The following is a 27,298-nucleotide window of genomic DNA, read 5'->3' on the forward strand; positions in this document are numbered from 1 at the left end:
AGAGATAATGAAATATATGTGCAAACGAACTTTTCGCCAGGCTTTTATCGGTAGACTGGATGCGAGAACATTACCCGTTAGCCATCTGTTTTTCTAGGCGTGCTCCAGATAGTCAACGGTAGACAACACGTATTCCATTTGAAGCAGCTACGAAATAGTAAGTTGTAACTTGCATAGCTCGTGCGTGACGTCAGTTAGCAGCTGGCTGAGTGGCAACGATCAGAGAAATTCGAATTTTTAGAAATGTCAATACGCTGTCACAGTAAGGCTTATAAAGGGAATGCAACGTAAGAGAAAAAAGCTTGACTTCGCTTTGTATGAACAGCTGGCATTGCAGATTCAGACAGCTGTCACCAACTCGAGGGTCTTCATGATTGTGCGATACCTGATTTTAAATGAACTATCTGAGCAGGGCACACTCTTTGACTTCATATCAGAGTACGGGCTAGACGCCGGCGGTCGGCACCTAATATGGTGCAAAATCATGTTGTAAACAATCTCTCGTAAAATACGTCTCCTATGCTGCGCGATTAATGAACTGATGTCCGTAATAATTGTCCTAACCTTAGTTTTCATGGTTGCATTGTTATGATGAAGAGCCTCTTCGAATTCGTTCAGAAGCTTGTTGCATAGCAGAATTATACCCCCTGCGTCGAAATTGCGATGATTCTCTGATATGCCTTCAACTAAGAGACTATGTTGTACTTGCAGGCTTTCGCCTCAACTAAAACCGTTTCAAAGGCCACTCTATAAATAAACCACCCAATTATGTCGCCTCGATGCAGCAGCTGTTTTTGTTTTAAGTGCTGCACGGTCTAGCAGGTGCTAGGTGTCCTAGACTACTACAAGGACCAGGGATACAAGGCTAGGAAGGAATGAAGATCGTTTTGCAATATTATTAGATTACGGAATATTTGATCCTGAAAAGAATGTTTAAGGCATACACTGCTCAAACAGGTTGAAAAAGTAATACATCTCAATGCTATTTCTACCACCACGATCGCCGGAAAGATGCAAATGTAGGTCGTATTTGATTTTACTTTGTCCAAAAAAGGCATCTACAACGATCACATCGTGTGTATCTTCCTTCACCAATATCATAACCAATTGATCTGAGACTTTTTTATTTGATTCAGGGTGAAATTGGTATGATACAACCAATTATAATGTTCAGTCCCTGAAGATCATCGTTACAAGTTGTTACACTGAAACCTTGGCTTGCGTTTCAGATTTTCTCCGAAATTAAATAATCTGACACGATTAATTACGACTGACATTAGCGAGGCATTTACTTACCTATTAAGTTTACAGCATGTATAGGAACAGCTTTACAGGATTTAAAAATCAATAGAGTTTACCATTCTTCCTTTCTAAAGCTCTACCGAGACTCGTGTGTCCAGCCAGCTTCCTCTGGTAATAAGCGAAGTTGCATCCACTTTGGCTGGCTTTTTTTCACTTCGACTTCAGTCGAGTATCGTTATAAACCATGTAACTCATCAATGGCTTGGACTCTACAGGGTACATTTACAGACCCCGCTGTCTTGCAAGCTCGATCGCTTTACGGTAACATATAGTAGAGGCCGTACGATCGGTTACTTCTTCTAAAACTAAGTCGACTCTCCAAGCGTGCCTTGCTTGACAGGAATGTGCTTTGGTAACGTAACCCCTTTAGTGCCTGTCAAGGAGTGTAGTTACCAGATAATTTCCTATACGTTAACGTCAAACCTAATAAGAGATCCCCTAACGCATCAAGCAGGAACCGGGTATGTCCATGCTCTTTGTCATCTTGTGTGCATCAGAAAATCGAATATGGTATCAGGTATAAAACCAACAATATGATAGACATGAACATCGTCCGGATCTAGCCGATCGGAGAGCTTTGAAATTCATTACCTTTGTACTTCTCCAGAAGTGCTTTAAATCGCACACTGAAGTACAGTGAGCTTCACCGTACCTTCGGTCTGTTCTTTACTCGGAGACGAATAACGAGGTACATAGGAGTCCCTCTTGGTGTATATTTTCATCGGTTTTTCTACAGTCCGCAGCCATGTATAAACCTCTAATTTACCTTCGGGGGTGAAACGGAATGACGACGCATTCTTATTGTATCGAGATGTAGCATGTATCTACTTCCAGGCAGGAGTTGTCCGACAGGGTTGAAGCAAGGGACAGTGAAAGTTTGCTCGTCCCTTCCGAAGCTCGCAGTTGTTGGGTCCGAACGCGGATGTGGAACGGGTCGTTTTGTCAGGAAATTCTGGAAACAGCAAACGAAAAGAGGGCAGAATATGCCCAAAACGCAAAGAAAAAAAAAATAGAAATGAGGTCACGAGAAAGTTCCACGCGAAAAGAGGCTCAGTTCAGCCAACAGTACAGCTTCGGTATACAGCTTCGGTAGGCCGGGTGCACTCGCAGTAGACTCCAGCAGGAAGACTCCAAGAGCCCGAAAAGTCCAACACCTGTGAGATACTGCCGTTGCAGCCTATGTTTCTATCGGCTGCCCCGTGTTATAGCGGTAGCGTTGAGGCCCTACTATGATCGGCTGTGCTGTTGCCAGCTTGGCTTGAGTCCGTACAGTGTTGGAAGGAGGGCCCTAACTGGAGCGATGCCAACGCCTCTAGCGGCCACTTCGCCAAACAGCACGTGCACAGATCGATCGCTTTGCGCAAGCGGGACAAGCAGCCGTGGCCGAAGAGGTTGACCCCTACTGGTTGCAGTCAGGACTATAAAAGAGCCGCCCCATGGCGCTGCTTCTCTTCAGTTTGTGACTGCCGGCACACGAGAGTAATGTGGTGGCATCTACCGGCAGAGCGTATAAAAGAGCTATCTGGATGACCCGCTGGGACAGGTGTAACAGCAATATCCGTCGTTGCGCCAGCCGTGCAGGATCTTTATACCCTTAACCTCACATCTTCCGCCCTTCAACTGACAGACAAACTGTGCGAGTGTGCGTGCACGTGTGTAGCTTGGACGAACGTAACTCGAAGAGGGGACAGGCGCGAACAAGAAGACTGCATCATCTTATTGTCTCTGGACGTTAAAAGGAGATAGACTATACTTGACAAAAAAGAGAGGGCCAGAACGAAAAAAGAAAAGTTTACTCAGCTGAATGCAGTTATCAGCGCCATTGTGCGAAAGCAAGCTTAAGCTGGTTGTAGAATTGAAACTGGCACAGAAAGAAACCGATCAGAAAGAATCTGTCAAAAGTGACCCGACTACCTTCATGGACATCATCTGATCTAATTCGTCGACATATGGGTGGTTATCACATCTTACGTTGCTCACAGACCCATAATACCAATAATTCCATAAACGCATCATATGACATTTAGATTAATAGTTTTCTTTTAGCCAAAACAAAAGGTTTATTTTTGCGTATTTGTTGAAGAAGGTTTCTAACACGTCTCAATGTAGCTACTAGCAATCTCCCATCAAAGAGCATTGTGAGCAATCGGCAAGATTCAACCCTGTATGAAAAGTAGGATTTCCGTTTAGCGCAAGCACAGTCTGCAGAAGTCAACCTAATAGAGAAAGTGGGAAAACGAAACTTTAGCAAATCTTCGTGCAGTTTTAAACGATTATTGGTGACAACGATTATCGGCTCTTCAAGCAACAGCATCCACTTCCGCGAGAATAGTCCAAGTGTAGCTCAGAAATTGTTGTGCGCAGATTTAGAACTTGTGCAAAGTTCATGCAACTGACTTAAACAGAACGGCAACAAGTGTCGACAGAAAAAAAAAAAGAACTTTTCTGCGAAGAAGCGGGAGACCGCTTAATTACCGCGTGCTGGCCAACTCGGGCCATTTCCTTAGGTTCATTCTGGCATTCGATTGATTATAACAGCGACACGTATCATTGACATTTTGTGAATGTTATGAAACTGGTGATCCCATCTTTACAGCAGTATTTGGCCTGGAACCGTTAAAATCTGATATAGAATATAGAATTTCGACATCTAATGTCATCTATTAGCGTGTTTATTTCGGTCCTCTTCGTCGTCGCTCTCACCTTAACAACTGCTGGCGTCGTCAGCCTCGATCGCCGTCAGTTCTGTAACTCACTCACTCACTGCTACTATCTTCCTGAAAAAGTCGAATACTAAAGACAGGCCTTAGGATGCCGCTGCTCGTGCTCTTTCTGTTGTGTTGTTGTATGATGTGTATCGAGTGCGTCAACGACATCCACGAGCGCTGCCATCCAGACCCGAATGCCCCGCCACCTACAGCTTAGCCAAACCGTCGCAAAAACAACAACATCAAACATTCGACAACTTTTATGGCGAGAAGCAGTACTTATCAACCGAACAGCTCAGTGTATATTTCTTTCTGAAGCAGAGAGAGAAAGGTCGAGAGAGTTGCAGCTTTAATTGGAGAAACGGTCGTAATGGATATAATAAATGGAAAAACGGAAATATTTAAACCATAGCGAGCGTGCTATCTGTTACTGATGCTAATTAAGACCGGTCCGGCCGGTTAGAGGCGTCGGAAGGTGATCGCGTTATGAGAATAGCATATGCACGGAAGCAGTAGAGAGTTGCATTTTAAGGCAATTCCAGCTGCGTCAGGTAGCCTGTACAAGGCAAAGTCAATCACAGAGCTTACAAACAATGGGAACCATTCAAAGATTGGATAGAATGTCCGACCAGAATTCCTTATAATTACTGCTCGTTGAACATATTAAATATCACAATAAGGCGACGCACTTTAGGTCGGCGAAAGGGAAAGGAGGCGCAAAGGACGTTGAATATCTCCGAAATTTCCCCGTCGGCTTGATCCACTCGCGTTGTACATCACTTACAATTTGTACAATGAGGAGACGTCCAATCGCCGCCGTCAAGACGTCAAAATTACAAGGCGAGATGGTCAATGGCAACGTGACAGGGTCGCGTATGACAGGGCGTCGCGGGCATGCATGTTACGCCGGTTCGAAGATGTGCTAATGAGCATCCCTTGTCGCTGTAGAGGAGGTGACGACGATTTGATAGTATTCCTAATTGAAAACTAGCACGATAGAACATCGCACGTAACGCATTTGCCCATACATTCCTCTGCTGCTATTGGTATTGTTTACGGCGATAATATCTGTCTTGCAGCTGCACTCATCATAATTCATCGTAGGACAATGAAGGGCAAGTCAAAGCGCTTTTTATGAGAAGGCCAACAAAAAAGCAGAAAAGAGGCCTGGCAGGCAACAACGCTCTATAATTGTATTACGAAGTACTATTACTACGCTCAAGGACATTATCGTTCATGCAACATCTAATGGTTACTTGGTATAATAGTTTGGCAAAGTAGCCATGGAATTAATACAAAGTAAGCGAACATAAGAATACACAGAAGCAAGATAGAGCGTTGGGATACCCGGCACCGTGTACCATCGTAGGCGAACGAGTGCTCTTCTGTGATACAGAGGTAGCGAAGACGGTTACTTTTGTATTTTGAAGATAATCAACAAAAATAGCATCTAGGGGACGGCTTTTTACAATGCGACTGCTAACATATGTCCGGCAAAGCGCATTACAAATACTTTTTACGTGGATGTATTCTGATCACATGTTGATACTGGTGTGCGGAAGAAACTTGCTTAGGAATCACAGTGTTGTCAGAACGTTAACTGTTATTGCGTGCGTCTGTCCGCCAATGCACCGTTTTCTTTGGTACGAAACGCTCAGTTCGTACTGAGCAGGAGATGGCAATGTTATACGATGGGGATGAGATTGGTAGCCTGTCTGTAGCGGGCTAAGTGATACTGACTTCGTGGAACTGGTAACTTGCTGTTTCATATCTAGCTGCTTTCTTGGTGCCAATTAGTTTCTGCGTTCGTGAATTCGTGAAATCGCACCGAATCGTCCTTGTGATGATGGTGGTGCTTCGTGTTACTGTTGCTGCTGCTGTGTGAGTGTGTGGTGATTGTAGGATGAGCGGCTTCGTCACTGGGAAACATCCGTGCCAGCAGAAAGAATCTGCGATGGTAGCGACGGCGTAATGTATCCGATGGCTTACATTCCGGGAGCACCACAGGTCGACCGTGATGGCCGACAGCGACTGCCGTCGCGCAGTCTTGATCCCGGCCGTCTGAGCAATCAACTACAACAATTTGGACATCTCACCTGGTTACGAAAGGTAGCCAAGCTGGACAATCTGCTTATCTGTTTCTAACCGTCACTAACTATGTAGATATGCCACCTGTCGGACACTTGTGACCGTCTTGCCAACATACCGCTAAGCATCCCTTTTTTTGGTGACAGTAGCAGTAATAGTATACAGCAGCGCCCCGTGTTACCAGGTTTTGCCACCGTTGAAGTCATATACCCTGCTACACTATCATATGTAGTTAGTACAGTCGCTTCACGAAGTCGCACAACACTTGTCACGAGCGAATTTTGCTTTCTCAAGAGCAAAAAAGCTGGAAGAAGTCAAGAAAGATCATGATTTTGGTCTTACTATAAAGTGTCTGGCTTCAACGCCTCCCAGTGGTAAGGGGTTCATCCTAGAAAAATGCTAAAAGCGTTTCTAAAAATATGCGCACGTATCGCACCTCTTCATCTTATCCAGCTATTATATATGATATCATTGATCTGCAAATATCATTATTGTTTTCGTAATGGTCTCTTCAGCCTTATGTGTACGGCCCGCCAGTTCGAGGTTTATATAACTATTATTTTTTTCACAGTGTTATGTAAAATAATGCAAATAGCAAATACAATGTACTCTAATACCGATCTCTCACAAATCATAGTATAGCGTACGGTGACAGTACAATGTGTTGGTTGCGTAATTTTGAAGAATCTCATAGAAACCCCGTTGTTACGGGCTTGCACGTACGAGCCTGCGTCGAGTTCGCGTATACGCTAGGTTGTAAATATGTCTATAATGATTTACGAGTGGAAAACTGTTCCGCAATAATCCTAAACAGAAATATGCTGTATAATTGACTGAATAGAATAGACTGAATGCTTTTCATCCTCTCTACTGTTGGAAACTATCGATCAATAAAACCTTCGATATATTCATCATTGGTAGGGGCAAACGGTAACGAAACTATTGCAGCGTATCTGAAGAACATTGAACAGCACTGCTTCACCGCCAGTAAAGTACTGCGCAAAATAATTTTGAATATAGAATACTGATTGGGCTTAAAGCACCATGGTGACTGACATAATTTGAAAAACACAGATAACAAGCCCGCATATAGATAAACCACGAAGTGTTTTCCTCACTGTATTTAAATAGTAGAAAACCGAACACAAACATTTATGTCTACGCTTTCTATGTGTTGTCTTCTAAATTACATGTCTGTCATTTTTACCAAAGTTATGTTCCTAAAAATATTTGCTCATCGTCAAAGTGGCAGTTTAAGTAAGCGACGTTTTCGAGACGTTATCGACTATTCCCTAAAAGAGAGGTGCTCGCTACGCTTTAGCGTCATATTCTTTTTTATGATTTTCTAATTGAACCGCTCAACAGAGTAAGGGATTCTATGTGAGTCAATCCTGCTTTTGTCTGCTTTCAGTTTTTAGCTGTCCTTAGTTATTACTTTGAAACGATTATGTCTGACTGCTTTGTTGACGCCTTCATCGGGGTAAGTCTCGATCTGGATAAATAAACTATCGGAATTGCGCGCATTGGTCGCTATGGAACTGGTAAACACGTCGTGAAGAATACCTTTTGCTTAGGACAAAAGTTTTTTCTCTTCAAGCAACAGTGTGGCAATATAACCGGTGTACCCTATGGGCAAGTGCTCTCAGTCAGGCCGAACAAGCTATAAACTGCTGAGTATTCTTTATCGAATAAGTCTTCAGCCGTCAAAAACGGGGCTAATTTAATGTATCGATCGTATTTGTGTTGAAGTACAATATCTCATATTTTTCTGCAGTTGTATTTAATGTATCGACTGTTTATAGAGTCTTTTTCCTGCGGAAGGCCCATTCTTTAACTGTCCTAGTTTCAGTGAATCTGATATTATGCAGTCGTAATACGATGGCTAAATTCCAACGGCGAAATGTCTATGTAAACACAGTATATCTGCACTCGTATCGCGATCACGTTGGACTTTTCGAAATTGTCGGTCGTTCGTTGATCGTGCAATCAAATCGAATTGTGGTTTAGAAAAAAAAGAAATCAATTCGTTTTGGTTTTCTCCAATCAATAATAGAAGAGAAGTTCTCAATGGATGCGATCAATCTTGCATTTTATTAATGTACATAATACAATCCTATGTCTGAAGTTCCTCTAAAGATCCAGCTATGTCGATGTGCACGGTGGAGTTTTATTAGTTGAGTAAATAAATTTATGTAGGTAATTTGTGTTCCAGAAATTATTTTATTTCAGGACTATTTTTGCTTAATAGTGACGATGTGGTCCCATATCAATGTGTGAAGAAGGTCCGATAATCAGCTCCGCTGTCACTGCTTGGAAGTTAAGTGTATTAGACTCTCATGGGAAAAATCGTGTGCACTTAACAGGGAGAGCGTATAAATTTGAAGATATGAGTTCTATCATCGATAGCTTCTGCTGGCGTGCTCCTCACCATTGCGAAGTGGCAACATTTCCGTGTGAGCTCGTCTCAGTCTACTGAAGAAACAAAACGAACAAAAAGATCTTAATTATGGGTTTAATGGATCAGAAAAAGCTCTTAATAATATGAGGGAAGTGTTGTCGGCACGGTTGGAAAGGGTGGCAGCAGCATGAGAAACAGCTCAGTTTTCAACAATAAAAAGTGTTGTCCTTCAGCAAGAGAACACTTGAGTACACAAAATGAAGGAGGACCCTAAAGTGGGAAGGGAATCTTATACGCGCACCATATTGATATGGTTTTGCTGTTACCGAAACATAAAACCCCCTATTTTTGAATCTTCAAAAAAAAACAGAAAAACTTAATGAGATCTTTCAAGAAACGCTATCTTTGTTAATTCGGAATCGGCTGTGTATGAGTTACTCGATCCTGTGTCATGTGTGGAAAAACCGCCAGAAGCTTTCTGCGGTATTTTTGCTCATCTTGTATTTGTTAGATATAAGCAATATACCGCTGTTAACTTGTTGAATTAAGCGTAGTTGGTCGACCTTCTGCAGCTCCGAAAACTTTTGAATTTATTGCCTGTACATAAGGTACAATAGGTGCTGCGGTCACTAGCGATCAGTCTAATGTAGTACTTCATCGACATTTGGATACCGTAAGAACTGGTCTGCTAGATCGGCTTCTACTTCAAGTATCCAATACATATTGAAAAGCATTTGAAAAATATTGTTTGAAAATAAAATAAACTTATTAGTCGAACAAGGAAAAACGCTAGCTTATTGCATGAATTATGAGATACGAACAGCGGCAAGGTTCAGAAAAAATCCTAAGGTTCAACCAATTCATGGACCTATTGATAAAGCTGGTTGGTTATCTTTGCCTTTAAATACTTGACATAATCTCCTATAAAGTCTGGCATAGCACGATGTTTGCTTGCTAAACGGTGCATTGCCCCATGGTCAGGTTGTTGACTCATTTAATCGTTACCGTGCTCTCTTGTTGTGCATATCAGACGCCTGAAGATTGCCGCTATAAAAGAAGTGCGTTTGATAAGCTTGATCATAACCTTCCTTTAAGGAAACGCGCCAGTATTTTTTTATCCTAGCCAAAGGGTCATGCGTCGATACCTTCCAGCCGTCTTTCTCTGACGTCGCTGTTTCAAATGACTCGCGCCTTCGCCGTATCTTAGTTTCCATATTCGGATATTTCGTGCAGGTTGTAACCTAGATCCACAACGGGAATGCGACATAATGACCACTGTCTTCTTGTCAGCATTTTAAGCCTGTCTGGTAACGTGCCTGTGAAAAATAAGAGGGCCTAAACGATTTACATGCCCCGTCTACTTCGTAGTTGCCGATCTGGCAGCTATTTCGTTCAGTTTAGAAGAAGAATCAAGAAATACGGCCAAACAGGAGTGATGTATAGCAAGTGCGGATCGAAAAAATCTCGATAGTCGATTGAGATGCGACACAGCGTATTCGTGTGAAGTAAGCCGCTATAGGATACGAAAAGGATAAGGAAGTTTGAGGTAACGGGTGTACAATTTGAGGGACGAGAAGTGCAGACTGAGATAGCAATAAGCTAACCAACGGTTTTGCGACTCGTGGCAGTCCAGTGTCGTTAACTCACAGTGGTTACGAGACGATACGAAGAATTAGGGTTGTGCTAACACGAATTGGATAAGAATGGGGCTTGACAGACCGACGAGTTGATGGTCCTATCGCTGTGCGTTTGGCTGCTCTAGGGACAAATAAGTGGGCAGTATTGGACGAAACGGATGAGCAGGCAATGCTGAGAGGTTTTTGGTCGTCGCACTCAATCGGGGTGTTCGTCCTAGCGGTGGCCGCCGATGGTCGGGCTGTTCAGATGGTCGAAGAGCCCGCGGGCCGCCGCGGCCGACCACGACAGATCGCCATCGTGCCGGAGTATAGGGAAGTGTGCACTAGAAAAGTGGGAACTGGTGGAATGAGAAGAAAAAGCCAAATGAGGAGGCAAATAAGGCTCGTCGAGGGGATGTCCTCAGGGTGAGTCCCCAAAAGTTGCTTGTTAGAGGTGGGTCAACAACGGTTTCGGGTCGACAATGAGCAGCACCAGCACGAGTATAACGTTGTATGTCTGGCCCACTAGCCGGACGTTGGCTGGCAAGATTTGCTGTTCTGCATTGCATACTCGAGGCGGCAACAAAAGGCAGAAACCCTTTCTCTCCTTAATGCCTGCTCCTTGCCTCCCAATCGACCTATCAGCCGCTGATTAGCAATGTATAGGCCCATGAATGGTTGGGTGCGATGCGTTTGTTCGGGTACGCGGGTGTGTCTGTGGATGACCCGTCCGCTGGGGCAAAAGCTGGGTGGTGTCGCACGATAGTCATCAAGGCCAGATGTCCTGTCTGGCTGTTCCCTCGAAAACAGCAGCAGGTAACCCCAGAGGTTGGCAAACAACATTCTAATACCGCCATGCCATCTTAATAGTGGCTACGCAATATAAGTTTCAATCAGTGATCAGTACTTTGTCGTAAGATTACAACCCAAAACGGATGAACCAAAGGCAAATTGAGAACAAAAAAAAAGGAATATATATATTCTTTTTTATATGCGAAGTATGGCCATATGGATAATAGACAGGTGAGGGCTTGATGTGCAAGATCGTTATAATAAGAGATAAGAAGTGAAGCTAAAATTGGACCGCACATTCGGATCCACACTGGTCGTCGACCCACAGAGACCTAGTCAATTTAAAGAAATCTGTATGTACAAAATCTGTATCCTTCTTGTCTGTGAGTGTATGAGAGTATAGGATGTTCTATTCGGAAAGGGGCCCAAGATAACGTCTTCATTCAAGTAGGTGTTAGGGATAGCGGTCTAGACAAATGGACACTTGTGAGAGGGGGACAGCTTACGAGCGACAGAGGCCGGCGCTGATGCGGCTTTGAGAAGCGGGCCGGTGGCTGTTACAGCTGCCCATTTTCTGGTACTGATAGTACTAGCCGTGCAGCTGAATATCTGCGAGGCCAACTTGACACTCTGACGAGGTATTCCACGGATTTCCCAGTCGACACTCCGCTACTATCCAAAGCATTATTGCCGACAATATAACCGCCTTCTGGCAACTGACCAGCTTCGACTTGACAAGAACTACGCAACAAAAAAAGAGGACTGGCAAATTATATTTTTCTTTTCTAAGGAGGATAAAACGGTACAAACGAGCCCACGACGCATTATAGCCATCTACGGATATGTACATGAACTTCTTGTATGTATCATAAGCTAGCGCCAGTATAGCTGCTATATAGAACAAGACCTAGCTATACTGAGGATTTTCAATGACAACTGAAAAGCGGAATCGCTTCTTGGAAGTTGTTCTAAAGTACAGTTCTGTGTACGTTTCAGTGCATGCACAGATATTAACGCAAATTGATCTTGAACTAACATAGATTATAGAAAAAGTGAGTTACTGGCATTGAAATTATGACTTGATTTTTATATGGCCGCGAAGCAGAATACATTAATAATGCCGTCGCGACCAGATAGGCCTGACCTTTTCTAAAACTACTTTGTGGTATGATATCAGAGACCACAATTATCCCTCGATATTGCGCGGCCAGGAACTGATTCTCAAATTAGTTTAAACCCCTTGGAACTTCCACTTGGAAACACTTTGGAACTAGTAGCATTAAACCGTTTTACTATGGCTTATTATAGTTTCCTATCCTGCAAGTTCCACGAAGGTTCACTTTCAGTGAAGTTTCAAAATAAGAAAGGGTGTTTAATATCAAGCCAGGTGCTAGAATATGGCGGCGCGTACACAACGCGAAAGAGCGGATAACCTACCGTTGCTGTAAATTACTAAATAGCCCTCCACAAACAGCATCCTACTAGCCTTTGATAATATTTGGTCACAAAAGTTAGCAAAAAAAACAACTAATCTATTTGAGCTTTGGTTCACCAGCCAATCATGATGACAAAAGTATTCGCATGGCGTTTTTTAATCCACAGAGATTTAGTACCCTCGAGAAAATCTCTGCCGCACACGTCCCCGGATTTTAGCACTATGACATATGGGCCCAGCGCGAGACAAACATGATCAAAGACGACCTTGAACAAGCTTTGTTATCTCAACGTTAGTCGTTTGAACTAGTTCTAAGAGTATCTTGCTCATTACATACACAGATACGCCTCAAAATTCTTCTATAGAAGCAGGCTTTGTGTTTTCGCCTCAGCTCAGTAACGGAAAATGTTGCGATGTCCGCACCTTCCATCAATTGCCACGTCCTATTGTACATTTATGTGTCCCTAAATCAGGCCACAAAGAATTTCAGAGAGCTCTTACAATTTGTTAGTAAGCATACACTGTTATGGCATATAGTGCCAGCCCTGCGACGTTAACCGAGATTTAGGTGTCTGTTACGTCGTGCGTACTGGGATAACTTTTAAACACTGATTTTTCTAACGAAATAAGTTGTATCATAACTATTGTGCCAAATATTCTACGATGGGGGCAATCGTAGAATACTTGATAGTTTGGTGTAACAAAATGATTGGCAAAATTACTGCCGTTAGCTTAGACTCGAACAGATTTATAATCAACAACTGTTATTTCAATGATTGAACAGTTTAAACCGATTTAAATTTTGTTCATTACTATTCAGCCACGCTATTAGGACTTAAGGATTTTCGTGCTGAATAATGTTCGACCTTTCGCGACAGCTTCGTGAGTGCCCGTTGACTCCGACCTAAGGCTTTCTAAACTCTTCGAGGCCAGCGTCACTGTTAAAGCACCTCTAATATCGTGTCGTTATTTGGGGTACGTGGGGTTCAAAAAACTCGATTGAAAGCTCAATACAGAATTTGCCTTATCAAAGCAGTAATGATCTGTCAGTTGCAGACGTATTATAGAAATACAAGCTTACTTCCAGTGTGAATCTCTGTCGTTTTTCTGAAGCTAATTGATTGTTTATCTAAATAGAAAATCGTGCAAATCAGTATCCATGATTGTGTGTATAGATGTACCTGAGCGAACGCATATCTATATCATTGCAAAAAGACAAGGATTACGCGGATTGTTACTATCTTGGCAAGCTGACTCTTATTGAAAATACACATTGAACAGCGCACAAATATAATCCAACATATATTTATGAAATTACTGCGTAAATCCGCCTAAATTCTTATATATGTATGCGGGTTTCGTGTACAACACCGATGTGTATTGTAGCCCTACAGTATACCATTTTCTCAAATTATCAGTCCTCTTCTCCGGCGTCGTCATGCATGCTTCAACTATTTAGTCAGCTCCTTAGGGTAAGCGGCAATTATTTTTCGTACCTTTCTGGAGACCTAGCACCACTTCCGCGGAGTGCACGTTTCCAACTGATTTTATGCTAATGTTTCTAAAGGCTGAAATACTTTTAAATGAAAATAAGGTAGTTAGTGGCACCCGTGTTTAAGAGCCATATTTTGCTTCGTACTATCAAATAAGGCGCCTTGTTTGACCATGGTCACTTTGTCGAACAATTAAAGTCGTCCGAAAAACAACGAGCTTGGAAACGAGCTCTATAAACCTTCACAAGATTTTTAATTAGCGGTTTCAATTGTTGCGAAAAGAGATATCCGGCTCTATGCTCTGGATACACAAGTAGTAATTATTATAGTTAGTTTTTTTGATCAGAGAGACTGGCAAACGCCGACAAACATATGAGAAATGAAAAAATCGATTGAAGTTGTAAGTAGGCAGAGCTGTCTTACGTAACTTCTGAGACTGGTTGTCAGATAAATATTGATGAGCACGACTTCTCATATTTAAATGACGATTCAAGTCAGATACAGAAAAATAGCTAAAATATCTTAAAAAACGAAAGTACTCTGACGTTCTAGTGATAGCGTGATAACATTTAAGGGAATTCTTAGATTTTTAACCGTCTGATAGATTGTAGAGCAGAAAGGCCGAACATGGCGACAACGCAGGTCATGTTATTTTGTGTGTCGTAGTATAACAATGCAAATGTCTTTAAGTGAAGAAATTTGATTTTCATAAAGTGCTTAGCTTCTACACAAGAGAATCGTGGCCTGAAGTCAACACAAAATACACATACTAATATATCCTGCTTATAATTAGCGTCGTTAATTGGGTGTATATGATTAAAGCTCATTGTATTGGCCCTTCCCAAGGCGCGTTAGGAATCCTAGAAACGTGTTTTCTTCTATATACCTATATAACAAAAGTTTTCGTGAAGTCTTTGGAGCTTCAGAGAATTGGCGGGGCGGCGTACATTGACCTGTAAATGCCCGACAGAAAGCGACAAACATTGCATCATATCCGGTCCACAAAAATATATCAGTTCACCAAATACCGGCTGGTTAGTATCGTCCATAATTTGTGTTTCTCTCTTCGGCTGAAGTAGCTGATTTCTTACTGCGTAGTCAAGTCTTTGGCCTTAAATGCGATCTTCGAGATCTTCCTACCACATTTGTGCGTTTCGTATTTGATCTCAGGTCTATGGTCCAACCGTTCCAAGTAAAATTAATAAAGAGAGGTTGCCCAAAAGTACCCTTCTTGGGTATAAGTTTTGACGGACTCGCAACGTCGCAGAAATAGTTGAACACGAAACTTGGGTATTCTTCAGCTTCGCGCTCATATGTTGGATATGGATATGTCCATAATTGGATTCCTAGCACGTCGCCTTTAGTTTTATAGAGGTGGAATCGGAGCGACGTTGCTAATATTAATAAAAAGAATAATTCCCAACGATAACGGTGTTTACATCTACCTAATGAAAACAGATATCATAATCCTTACGTTCCCTTTGATGGTGGGCTTCGCAGGTGTTCACTTCGAATCTCCGGGTGGGACTGCTGAACAGCCCCATGGCCAAGCAATCCGGTATTGAAATCGAGACGGCACATTTCAAGTGCACTGAATAACGGCAAACGGTCCATCTTGTTAGACAGCATCAGCTTCCCAGATCGAAGTGTACTTTCATTACGACATACTTTACTCCTGAAAATGTTTTCTTTTTTCTCCTTTCCTTAGTTGCCCGTAGCATTGAATCTATAACCTTATGAGACCAGATAATTGATGCTGACGAACCAAAGTCACAGAATATACGTAGAACTCGCAAGAAGCGTATATGTCATTGGTGAAGAGCACTTCTCGACTTTTGATTCGTAGAGTGTCGCCGGCACCCTACGAACAAAAATGAAATCGGTAGATGCGTCGTGTTCCGGTCTGAATGGATCCGTATGAAGAAGCTGGTGCGCATGAAAGAATTACTTCGTCGAAATATGCTTGTCGTAAATCTGTATTTCGTTCCCGGATCGAATTTGAGGAACGAGCAAAATGTGCCTTGTCTATCTGTTCCATTCGTATTGGTGCTAGTGGAGGTGGGCTGATGCATTGATTCAGCTGCTAGCAGCTGAACTACTTAGCGGAGTTAGGTCGTATAGTTAGAGCAAAACTCTGTAGGGCTGGAACCATGTTCATTTCCATGCAACCCACATTGGGAACCTGCATAAGGATACTACACAGAGCGTTTTGAGATGCGTGACTGCAGACTCTCGGCGTTGGCAAAAACAGTCAGACGGAGCGTCAACAGGTTTAGACCCGCGCGGCACGAGTGGAACAAAAATGTAATAACCATTGTCGTTTCGCTTGTATTCTGTACTGGTTGCGGTGATAAGGAACGAGCAAAGCGGGTCGAAAGTGGGGTCAAAGAAAAGACTGCTTTCGAGGTCTCGCTGAGACCTGCATGTCACCATACGGAAAGGGACTACAATGGCCCAAATTCCGAAGGGCCAAAACATCAAATTTGATATGGGAGTTAGTTCGGTTTTTAAATTTAAGGACTGGGCCTGACGTATCTTGGAAATATTGTGTGATGGCTTGTATGATAAATATGAAATCTGAAGCCAAACCCGCTTTTATTTCGCATGGTATGTATGAACGTAAGCGCACTGCAGTGCCCTTGCCCTATCTAAGCAACCTTCTTTTACAATGATGCTTCCATTATTGTTTGCCTGTTGTAATCAATTATTGGTGTTTAGTAAATGTCTCAAGTCCTTTGGTCCGGCACTGCGGTTTATCATCGCTTCAGATTAACTACTGCGTGGGAAAATAGGCCCACATTTATGAGTCAATGGAACATAAACGTAAGCTATGCAACGGAGAATTCAAAGTGAGTAAATTCGTATCGGGAAACATAAGCCCGCCATTTATTCATGTCTTCCATATGCGCTGGTCGTCAAATGTTTATTATACGTATATACGAAGTTAAAATTTTCTAACTATTAGGACCAAACGGAATACCTTTTGTAAAGGAAAGCGCCTTTGAAAAATTAAAGAGGAACTAAGCGTAATGCAGACTTCATGCGTCTACACATATACCTTCAGCCACTGGGCATGCATTGATTGAATACATAAGTGTTATGTTTATTGCTTCCCACTGCTAATCTGAATGCTTTGTCGTAAAGAGTACGATGTGATGACTGTAACTAGGCCCAAATGTGTATTTCCTTCTGGCAGTTTACCTCGTACCTTTCTTCCAACTTATTTTTAGATTATATTGGGTTAAATACGTGTCCAGTAACCCTTTGTACAAGTCAAGAAAGCTATTTTGATATTTTCAGTTTAAGATACCCCTACGAAACTTATTATATTACATTTCGAACGAGGAGCTAAAATAAATTTTAACGTTCGTCGACGTTAAAAGCCACTCATAGAAGGGTAGGGCAACAGTTTACAGTAAGCGCGGGTTTACCATTGTTTTGTGGTGTAGTCAATGGTTAGAGATTTTTTTCTGTTTTGCAATTTCTTCTCGTCCACTGCTTTTCCCCTTGGCGTATTAGTGGATCCAACAAATAGCTGTCTATCTCTGAGTCGTTGCTGGTTTGCATAGATCTTCGACACATGCTAGCCCTATTGAGTCAGCGTTCTTCTCTTCGCTTCTTTCATTTTGGCCGCTGTCCACACATCTAAACCATTTCTCCGCGGGCCAACTCTAAACCCCCGCCTGCGCCATGCCTGACCGCCAATTTTAATCTTACACTGGCATTCTGTATGGTCAATCTGTAGATTTTGCTTAATGCTAAAGAAGTAAACGTGTGCTTCGCGATGGTAGTCTGCTGCCATCTTCAAGTAGGGTTATTTGGCCGCTTGTTCTTCCTCTAGGCCTTCGTCATATACGCGTTGTCCTCGAATAGTTCTCGGAACAGGTAGGACACTTCGATGATTAAGACACATACGCTGACCTTTTTGGCCAAGGCTCTACGATCCCCGTACGCATAGAGCTTAAAGGTGCAATCACCGAAATAGTTCGGAGAAAAGACGTTTCGAGAAGCAGACGTAAGCTACTATCATCAACGGCTGCCTACGAACGAAATACGCCAATGCGCATTGAAAAAAAATGAATAAGCTTTTGTTATCCTAAGAATTTCAGTATAATACTTACAATTAAAGAGACATCTGAGTGACAGCTGAGTTAATACCATCGACAGAAGGCTATAATTTACCCACCTCTATAGAGGACAAGGCTTGGGGAGAAGCGACAGCGCATTGCTTTTAGCAAAAGTGTGTTCCGAAAGAAATATATACGCTACTGAATCCACCCAAAAACTCTCCAATCCCGCAAGCAAGCAAATTTTGGTCAAAAAGTTAAATTTTACTTTGAATAGGATCGAGCATCTGATCGCTATTATCGCACGCCAATATACAGAATGACGCTTTTAAATTGATTATGTCTCGTACATCATACTTTGTTTCTAAAATTGTATTTAAACAAAATCAAATATTTAAATGGGATTTTTTATTTCTGTTTTTTTTATTGTTTTTGACGGTCACGTTTATTTAGCTACAGCCACCGTCACCTTTGCCCTTTTTAAGCACTTCTCTTTTTGAGACCTTTTGCTAGCTATCAGTCCAAAATTGGATTATACTGGATTTTCTTTTAGCGTATGTGAGGGGCTTTTTAATGAATTTACTCCCGCCAATATCGCTCTACACAAGACTACTCGTTAACGTGAAGCGATTGAGCTAAGTAAAGATTAGCTATTCTGAAAAGGAGTAGTGAGTGATTTAAATGAACTGAAGTTGAAATTGAAGTAATTATGAAGGAAGGTAGTTTTGCCGTTTATGTATAGGATTGATTATCTAATGTAGTATAGATACAGACGCATATAAAATAGGCGTTCGTATGTATTCTATATTAATGGAAGTTTTTAACCTAAAATTCTAATGCTTTACTGTTAATGAGAGCAATAATAATTATGGAGTCACATCCGCAAACAGTGACTATAAAGGAAAACTATTATTCTACCACCCAAAATCTTTTTGAGCGTGTACGTACATGGGGTCGTTCATGGCTTCAGTTGGAGACTAGGCAAGTAAGCCATCATCGTGTCATCCGTCAGGGTAACTCATAGGCGGGGTTTGTAGCGCAATAATTTGTACTTATGTTCGTGACGCTGTCCACCACGCACCACACGTGAGCGTTGTTAATAACACTGGTCAAAAATCTGCAACAAGCTATGAACCATAGAAGCTTTAAGGGGATCTTAAGGTCTGCCTCAACAAGAACTTGCGAAGTAGCGATTTTGGAATAGATCGGACGATCAGTGTTTACATCGCGTCTGAACATTCGAGCTCAGCGCGAGACAGCGAGGTGATATACACGAAAAAGACGGAGAGGGCAACAATGATAATGACGGCGTCGACTAGCCTTCTTCACATAAAAGTCGGGTCGCATTAGACAGGGTCGCTAAAACCGCATCAGGACATCTAAGGGAGGTGCGCGATAAGTATCTTAAACTACGCGTGGTTGTCCCAGAAGGGCGATGTCTCATCCCCATTGAGCTACGATAGAATAAGACACGACGACTAAGGATATTGAGAGCAAGGCACGGCTGCTGTATGGCTGCCACAATTTTGTCCCTGTTGTTGCCTATAAGGAAATAGGCTAAACAGTGTAATATAAGAAGGAAAGGGTCCATGAATTGTACTGGTGTGTAAACATCCGACCTGAAGATAACTATAGGCATACCTTTGATGTATGTTCCTCTATGATTGCATGCGCTGTATGTACTATTATGGATTTCTGGCCGTCAGTAGGAATTTGAATAGGAAATTGAAATTGAATGAACAATACATCCTTGCCCCTTCTCTCTAAATTTTAACCGTCTTGCGTCGCTCACAAACTGAGTCAGTGTTATTGATGTTCTCGTTACTAGCATTAAAGTCTATATTTAGTGAATGAATCAAGAGTTCAACGACAATGTTGCTTACGCCATAGTTACAAAACAGATAGGAAAGTTAAGGCAATTCAACACGAACTTGAGCGTGGTGTTGCCGTTTTGCTCATCCCAAATGCCCTATTTGCGCTTGAACATGACATGAACAAGTCACCGCTGTCTATTCAGCTTCTATAATACAACTCATTCATTCTGAAAGCCAGGCAGGTGTGATTTCTACGATAACAGTACACAAAAAATAGCAGACGTAAAACGGCAAAGAAACGCGTTCGGCCCGACGACGGCCTAACCAACGACCTTATCTATGGCCGCGCGCCTCAAAGGACCTGAAGCCTTTCAAAGTTAGGGTAAGACAAATAAATAAGGTACGATTAAAAAGGCGTGAGTTAAATGACAACGAGAAAAGTGGAGAGCGACGTACCAGCGTCAATGAAGGTCTACAGCAGGATCAATAGATTTTTTACTGAGTACACCTCTATGAGGTCATCGGGGTGAGAGGCAAAAGCACCATGGTTATATACATAGTTGACCAGATTTTTGGTGATCTCGCAACGATTGAAACCAGTAAAAGATCGGTAAGTAGAAACAGTGGAAGTTATTTCTTTAATGATGCTAATGATAATATACAAGGGAAGTATAGCTATGGTGAAACTTACCATATGAACTACCATTGCATTTTGTAAGAGTCTAAGCACATTATACCACAATATATACACAAATAATAGGATCATAACAACAATAGATGGTAATCTGCACGCTACGAAATTGTGAACCTAGCACTTGACAAAACCTCTTTGTACTAATAAACACAATGTGTATCTACAAACATAATATTACAAGCTTGTCGTCGCAATCTAAGGCCGATTCGAATTCGATTAAGTAAAAAGCTAGGTTCTCTTAATTTGATTGAACGGCTGTTAGATGTAATGGGTGAAGCAGATACTCATCTAAGTACCGAACTTCGTGAGAGGTCCGCTTTTCTTAGAGTGCTTAATGCATAACTGTCTGCATATTCAGGAGTTCTGGAGGTTCCCTTTTTGCTGCACCTGTATCGACGCACACGGTCGGTTGTGCAGATGATACTGGACAGATAGCAGCTGGGCTTGGGTCGGCCTTAGCAGTGCCATTGGCATAGTCGCATAGTGATGAACAAGACCTTATGATGATACACTTCTCATTGCCCCGTCTCTATAACTAAGCATGTAGCTTTGTAACGATGGGGTAGTTGTTTAGCTACATTGCCCGGTATCATACTTATAGTTACCTCTGCAAATGACCCTGCTCTACTTCGGCGGTAGGGCCAACAGTGGCGTCGGCGTGCATTTACTTCATTGAGTGTGCGGTTTTACTCTCATGTACTTCTTCGCAGATACCGGAGTGAGCACAGGCTATGAATAAGAAGAGGCGACCGCTGGCTTGTAGGCCTACTGCAATTCTTTAAGTCTTATGTAAAAGTGATATTACCCTTTCCCAGTAGGGCAGTCCCATGACCTGCTGCTAGGACAGATCGTCAAGAAGGAGCCGGCTATTAAGGCAGCGAATGTGACGAACGCATGCAGAGCACCTAGGGGAATAACACTGCGTTACCGCTACTACCACTACTGGCCTGGCCTTCTACTTTAGTGGTCAAATGATCGTCTTTCTGCTGGAGTGAGTAGTGGCCTGTGGTCCCCCGGAGTCGGTGACGGATTGATCTCTGTGGATGGCGTCAAATATGCCTGACTGTCGTGCGCGCTTGTCTGATCTCATCGTCTTCATCGTCCACTTCGTCGTTGTCGCCGTCATAAGCAGCGCGAAGTGGGTTCTGACGCTCTTATTCGACCCGGCCATCACGGCCTTCACCCTAACTGGCCTAGGCCAGGTTTTCCCCACGCTGTTTCACCTGGCTAACTTGGCCACTGGCGCTAAACACGACAGCCATGTCTCATGCTATAGCGGCTACGAAACACAAGAACCCACTTCCTCCTCCATCGCTTGTGCTCGCAGGAAGAGACAAGGCAGATGTGCACAGAGCGACGAGGTCTCATGTCCGGTGTCCTTGAGCGACAGCCAAAGCACCTGAGGTCTCTTCAGGCCTGTTGTTGGCCAATTGGTGGAGCGTGGTTACCGTCTTTCCAGACGCATCTCATCTAGCTGCAAACGAAAACGATGGCCGCTAACTCATTCTTTGGGTTGAAGTCCTGAATCCTACTTAGAGTCGGTGTTGCCGTTGTAAACCTCATTAGCGGCCGCCGAAATGCTCGCCGTAGCCTGGAGAGTTGCGATTTCCCACCTATCCATCATCACCACCACCACCACCACCACGGCTTGTGGTAAAACGACTGCCACCTGTCGAACGGGACAGCGGTGTTCTAATCTGAGCCCATTTTAATATACTCGCGGACGAAACGCCTACAGCCACTTAGCGACGTCGCGCTATATTTTACAATAGGTCTCGATAGGTCTTAAGCGTTGATGCGTACCTATACTATCATTCAAAGGGATTGATGACCAATATATCTGTGATTTGTAGCACCGTATAGCGTAACTTTCTCATATACTTGTTTAAGGCAGTTGATACCGAGTATTATAACATGGCTTACATGGTGCTACGATGGCTGCTTTATTCAGTTGCTACTGCCCTCTGTCATATATAACCGTCAATTATATACACAAAACAAGATGCAAAAATAGATTTGTACGAGAAGACCCATCTGGCCTGTTATAGTAAATATTTCTCAAAAGGCACAATGTGTCCATGACAACGGGTCGATTCTCCAGCTGTCATAACGTAGTCGAATGGAAGACTTCACACAAGACAATAACGCCTATCGTAGCCAAATATTGCACGACATATCGCTGTGCTGCAGTGTGCAAACATTCATATACTTCAAAAGTGTAACTTGCACCGATGAATGGTTCGGGGTATTGTAATGATAATCTTGTGTAGTTACGATGAATCTGTTTTTTTATGGTAAATACAACCAGGAAGGGGACTTAACAAATCAATAGTCATCATGCGGAGGAAGGTTGACTTTCTTGGTGAAGAAAAAAATAAGAGAACAATGCGGTTGTACTTTGATTCTAGCTACTATAGCTTGTCGTAATGTCGAACAATGCGACTGAATAATACGGTGTTGGCCTTCGACTGTCCCCTAGGCCATGTAGCTATTAGCCGTGATACTATTTCACTCTCGATACATGCAGACCTATCTACTTTACTCGTAGTCTGTCAATCTCTATGCGGCCCACCTTACATCTTGGTTCTTATTAAGCCCTGTTGGTGTTAAGCAATTGAAGTTATTTAGAATCTTAAGAACAGCTTCATCTAGAGAAAATCAACCAAAACTGAGTAGTTCCACGAGCGAATTCTCGAAAATGTATTGTATTGAACAAACGTCAAAACTATACTTCCTCAGATATGTCGGTGATGGTCAACCTGAAAATAGGCAATCATATCTGGCGGACTTGATACGAAAGGTACAACGCAATGATGCAGATGGCTATCCGCATGAATCAGGAAGGTTAAAGGAGAGACGGTCCGCTCTGCTTGTAAAACATGACATTTCTACCTTAGAAAGTTTTCAAGACTATCGATTATCTCTGGGACTATCCCTATTACGATTGTCGACGTGGTTTGCACGGCACTGGATAGTAAAGGCCGTAGTAAAGGCCTGCGATTTAAGTCTGTGCTGACGGTCACCGACTTGTCTTTAAGGTAAAGAAGTTTTTCGTATTTATTAATGTACAAGCGAAAAATCCAGTACGAACAGTGGTTTCAAAGGAGCTCTCGCCAGGATACAGTAACACAGTAACTGCAAACGCGAGGAACGTATGAACCAGTAATCAATTGTCAAATACATTTTCCTTAATTACGCATCGTTAGAGAATATCGTCAGCCGACCATGACCTCAAACGTATAATCCCACAAGTACTTTTTGTATGCTAAAAGAGCAGCATATTTCGGCAAATGAGACAGCCAAAAGTGAGCAAAAACCGGTGCAAATATTGACCGGAAATTGAAAAAAAAGCTTTCAAAAACGTGCGCTGCATGTTCGCCATTTAAAAAAACAGAGCGAAATATAGTATGCCTAATATCAGCATCTATAGCACGTTGAAAAGTTACCTTCTTCCAGGCATAAGAAAGACTCGAAGATCATTTCTATTTGCACCAGTATTTCCAAGACACCTAGGACCGTTGCAGCTTGAAATGGACCTAGACAGGTATAGGTCAATTAATTTCTAGGGTGACCTCAGCAGCATTCAGCTGATGATGTGTCATCTCTAAAAATTCAACACGAATACCTGATAGAACTCTGCGCGTCGATGGATGATGTTGTAACATAATCGCTGAGCATTATATGTCTCAAGAAGCAAATAGGAGTCTACGGCTAGCTTCTAATAATCGTCTTAACTGAAATACGCTAACTTTGCGACCTAGCATTTTCGTAGGATGAACGATATTTTCCAGCGTGACAGCTTCACGAAGGACTACACCGGAGTCGTAACGACGGTAATGATTACGACTATTTTAGAGCAGGGCTCGTATCGTAGATGGCGCTAGTTTTTTTTTTTTTGTGCATCTAGACGCCTCTAATTGTTACTGCGATTGAAAACAATGCCACATTACGAATGTCGGAGGTTATATTTTGACCAAATCTTGTATTTTATGAAGGGCTAGACCCTTATTGCAGTTAACAAGCCTCCATTCACCTGTGTGCCTGTTCAAGTAATTTATCGGAGTGAATTGAAACAACAGCTGAAATAATGAAGGTATCAAAATAGCACATCCTTTAAAAATCCCTAACCGGTGCTTTACGAACGTACGTGTCATTTATTATCGTAGTCATTTACTGACTATCAACCATAATCAACGCATGATTATGATACTATCGCCATTGAATTTTTTAGAAACTCCGGACCTATCGAAAATAGGCTTGTTTTAGAAAGGATCCTGCATCATCTCCATGAGGTCACCTAGTAAGTCTAGTCTAGTCTAATTCGTGTTTGAAAACGAACGTTTCAGATGGCACTATATTCCACTTTGCTTCTGTTGTAAATCATAAAGCAATATTGTGCTTATAGCCGACTTAGTCTATCCAGTGTTCCATAGTGAAACCACATGTTCATCGCCGCACTCAGCTCCTATTCAGCACGAAACGGGTAAAGGTATCACTGGTAAATCAGTAATAGCTATTATAGACGATTATATAAGTCCGTTGCAGAACCGAAAAACATAGTCACGCTGGTTGCATCTTGTGCTGACGACACTTCTGTGAGAACTCTTCTCGTTCTAATTTTTTTTTTAGTCGTTCTAATTTTAAACGTTCTTAGACCGGAATGTTTACGACAGCAGAGTCGTCGTCATCATTATTTAGGGACGTATGAATGCCGTCTTGGTTTTGATTTACCGATTGAAATAATGTCAACAGTCTACGAAAATACAATGAGAAATTGGTCAGTGCACAGGTTTTCATCATTTGTGTTTTTCATTCTTCCTTTCCGGTCAGATATATGACCGGAAACTTGTTTTTTTGTTTCATAAACCCTTTGCCGTCATCTCGTTTGGGTCGTAGATTTTGTTTCGAGCTCGAGCTTTTTCAAAATACAACACTTTGGCATTCATAGAATAAAAACCATATTTTGTGCAAGAAGCCGTGATAACATGAGATCACCAATCGAAATCGATTCGACGAACGTTTTTGTTTTTCTACTAATTTTGCTAGTTCATAAAATCTATTCTACTTTGTTTTAGTCGACTTATTGGAAGAAACATCGCAGTTCAAACGAAACGATGATAACAAGTTGGTCTATTCTAGAAGAAGCTTTTCAGCAATATACAATATCTGACCATCACTAGACAAAATATTGGCAACGAGAGACAACGGAGAAAACCGACAAGGGTTTACCTGATAGCTTAATACGTGCTATATTCCCAAAGATTACGAAAATCCAGAGAGTATGCACATGTGACTTGCAACAGCATCTCCGGTTGGCACAAATAGTGCCGAATCTGTATCAATTTAGATGTAATACTATAGAGTTCTTGGTGCCGGGCTCCCACACCTCGTAAAATCCCCCATGTACCAGTGAAAAGTTTCCTTTTTTATGGTTCGAGTCGGTTCATGCTAAAACAAACGAACACTGCAAGAGTTCAACCTGGCGTGCAAAAATAGACCTATGCGAGTTTTATCGTAAACACTCGAAATCGCTTCTTCAGTGAGAGTGTCTCGACATTGATAAGAACTGCACCCCCTAGACCTACATGCCGGCGTACATTAAAGATATTGAAATAGTGTTCCTGGGCGAGGCATCGTTATGTTCATTATATTACTAGCGGGTCGTAACGCTTGGACACATATTGAGGACGTCGTATTTTTTTTTCACTAAACACAACATAAGCATGCTTTAGCCTCTAGTAAGCAAGGAGGTATTGTCGAAAGACAACCACTCGGTTTTCCTCATTTAATTGCACTTATGTTTGCCATCAACATGTGACAATGGCATCCCTTTAGTAGAATATTGCGAGCCTCGAAGGATCATGCGTTTTTTTTTCTTCTTAGTTTTATAACTGTCACAAAATTGATATTGTCTGAAAAATGATATGAACTATGAGATACTGAAAGCACCTGTAGGATCAGTCTGATTCCATATATCAGTTACACATCCTTATAAACCTGCACGACAGCCATGACGTATAATGCTAGCTGCGACAGGGTGTTCCACAGATATGTTGCCTGTACGACCTGCCATACATGATCAATACGATTCACTGGAAGTACTCACAAAACGAAACGAAAAAATATATGCAGTAAATGTATATATGCAGAAAACGTATTTAAGAAATTATTCCAGCATAATGTAGTATAACGTTCAGTTACTCTTCAGCACCACATCGAAATCAGCGAACGCTAATCAGCATACTTTACCTTTATAGAAATTGTGATCTTCTCTATATCTGTAGTAGTTTTTATTAATAAATCGAGCAAACTTGAGATATCTCTCTTTATTATATATGTGGTCGATTTTGTATCATCACTAGTTGCCGATCTACGCTGACGCCGGTTGTTTATCGAGTATAGCAAGTACCATAGGTAAACTTCTGTTAGCACAGTCTAGATTTATAACGCTAATCTCACTCGCAAGATATTCTGCCTTACGTACATTACAAAAAAATATTGATTTGAAACTTGCACAAGATAATACAGGTATGCCTGGTGAGAATACCGTAAATCCAATTTTAAATAATCGTTCAAAGGAGCGCAGCAATACGTTAGATTCACGGAAAAGTAGAGTCTGACTTTTTTTTAATGTCTTCTCGTTGTGTTCTTCCTTTGCTTAGTTGTTAAAACAATTTGAAAACTATTTCTTCTCTGTAAGCCATCACGTGGCATATTTAACTTTGGCTCGCACTTAGATTTGGCTCGCACGTCCTGGCGAAAAAAACGTCTCTATTCTTTCGCCTTTGGTCCTGGTTAGAGATCTGCCGAAGTAGCACATGGCACTTTTGCCGCGTTATAAACGAGTGCAATGCTCGCTCGCAATGCAGTGCTCAAAGGTGGGTCGCTAAT

The 27,298-nt window shown here is 42.1% G+C and overlaps 1 protein-coding gene and 1 long non-coding RNA gene across 8 annotated transcripts in view; one reads left to right on the plus strand and one right to left on the minus strand.

Annotated features, from left to right (window-relative positions):
- Window positions 1–27,298, plus strand: part of LOC111269436 (uncharacterized) — a 100,975-nt gene that overhangs the window by 42,183 nt on the left and 31,494 nt on the right. The gene's annotated exons all lie outside the window — the stretch shown is intronic.
- LOC111269446 (uncharacterized) overlaps window positions 1–27,298 on the minus strand; it is a 44,706-nt gene that overhangs the window by 6,652 nt on the left and 10,756 nt on the right. For 2 of the 3 annotated variants that reach the window (XR_002685771.2, XR_015314588.1), the window contains 2 exons: window positions 4,006–27,298; window positions 18–2,254 (listed from right to left, as the gene is read on the minus strand). This is a non-coding gene — a long non-coding RNA (uncharacterized LOC111269446). Of the gene's footprint in view, window positions 1–17; window positions 2,255–4,005 lie in introns of those variants that run through there. The other variant, XR_015314589.1, reaches the window with a different exon arrangement.

This window comes from Varroa jacobsoni, unplaced genomic scaffold, assembly GCF_002532875.2.
Source record: "Varroa jacobsoni isolate VJ856 unplaced genomic scaffold, vjacob_1.0 scaffold_1386, whole genome shotgun sequence".
In the NCBI taxonomy this organism is placed as follows: domain Eukaryota; kingdom Metazoa; phylum Arthropoda; class Arachnida; order Mesostigmata; family Varroidae; genus Varroa; species Varroa jacobsoni.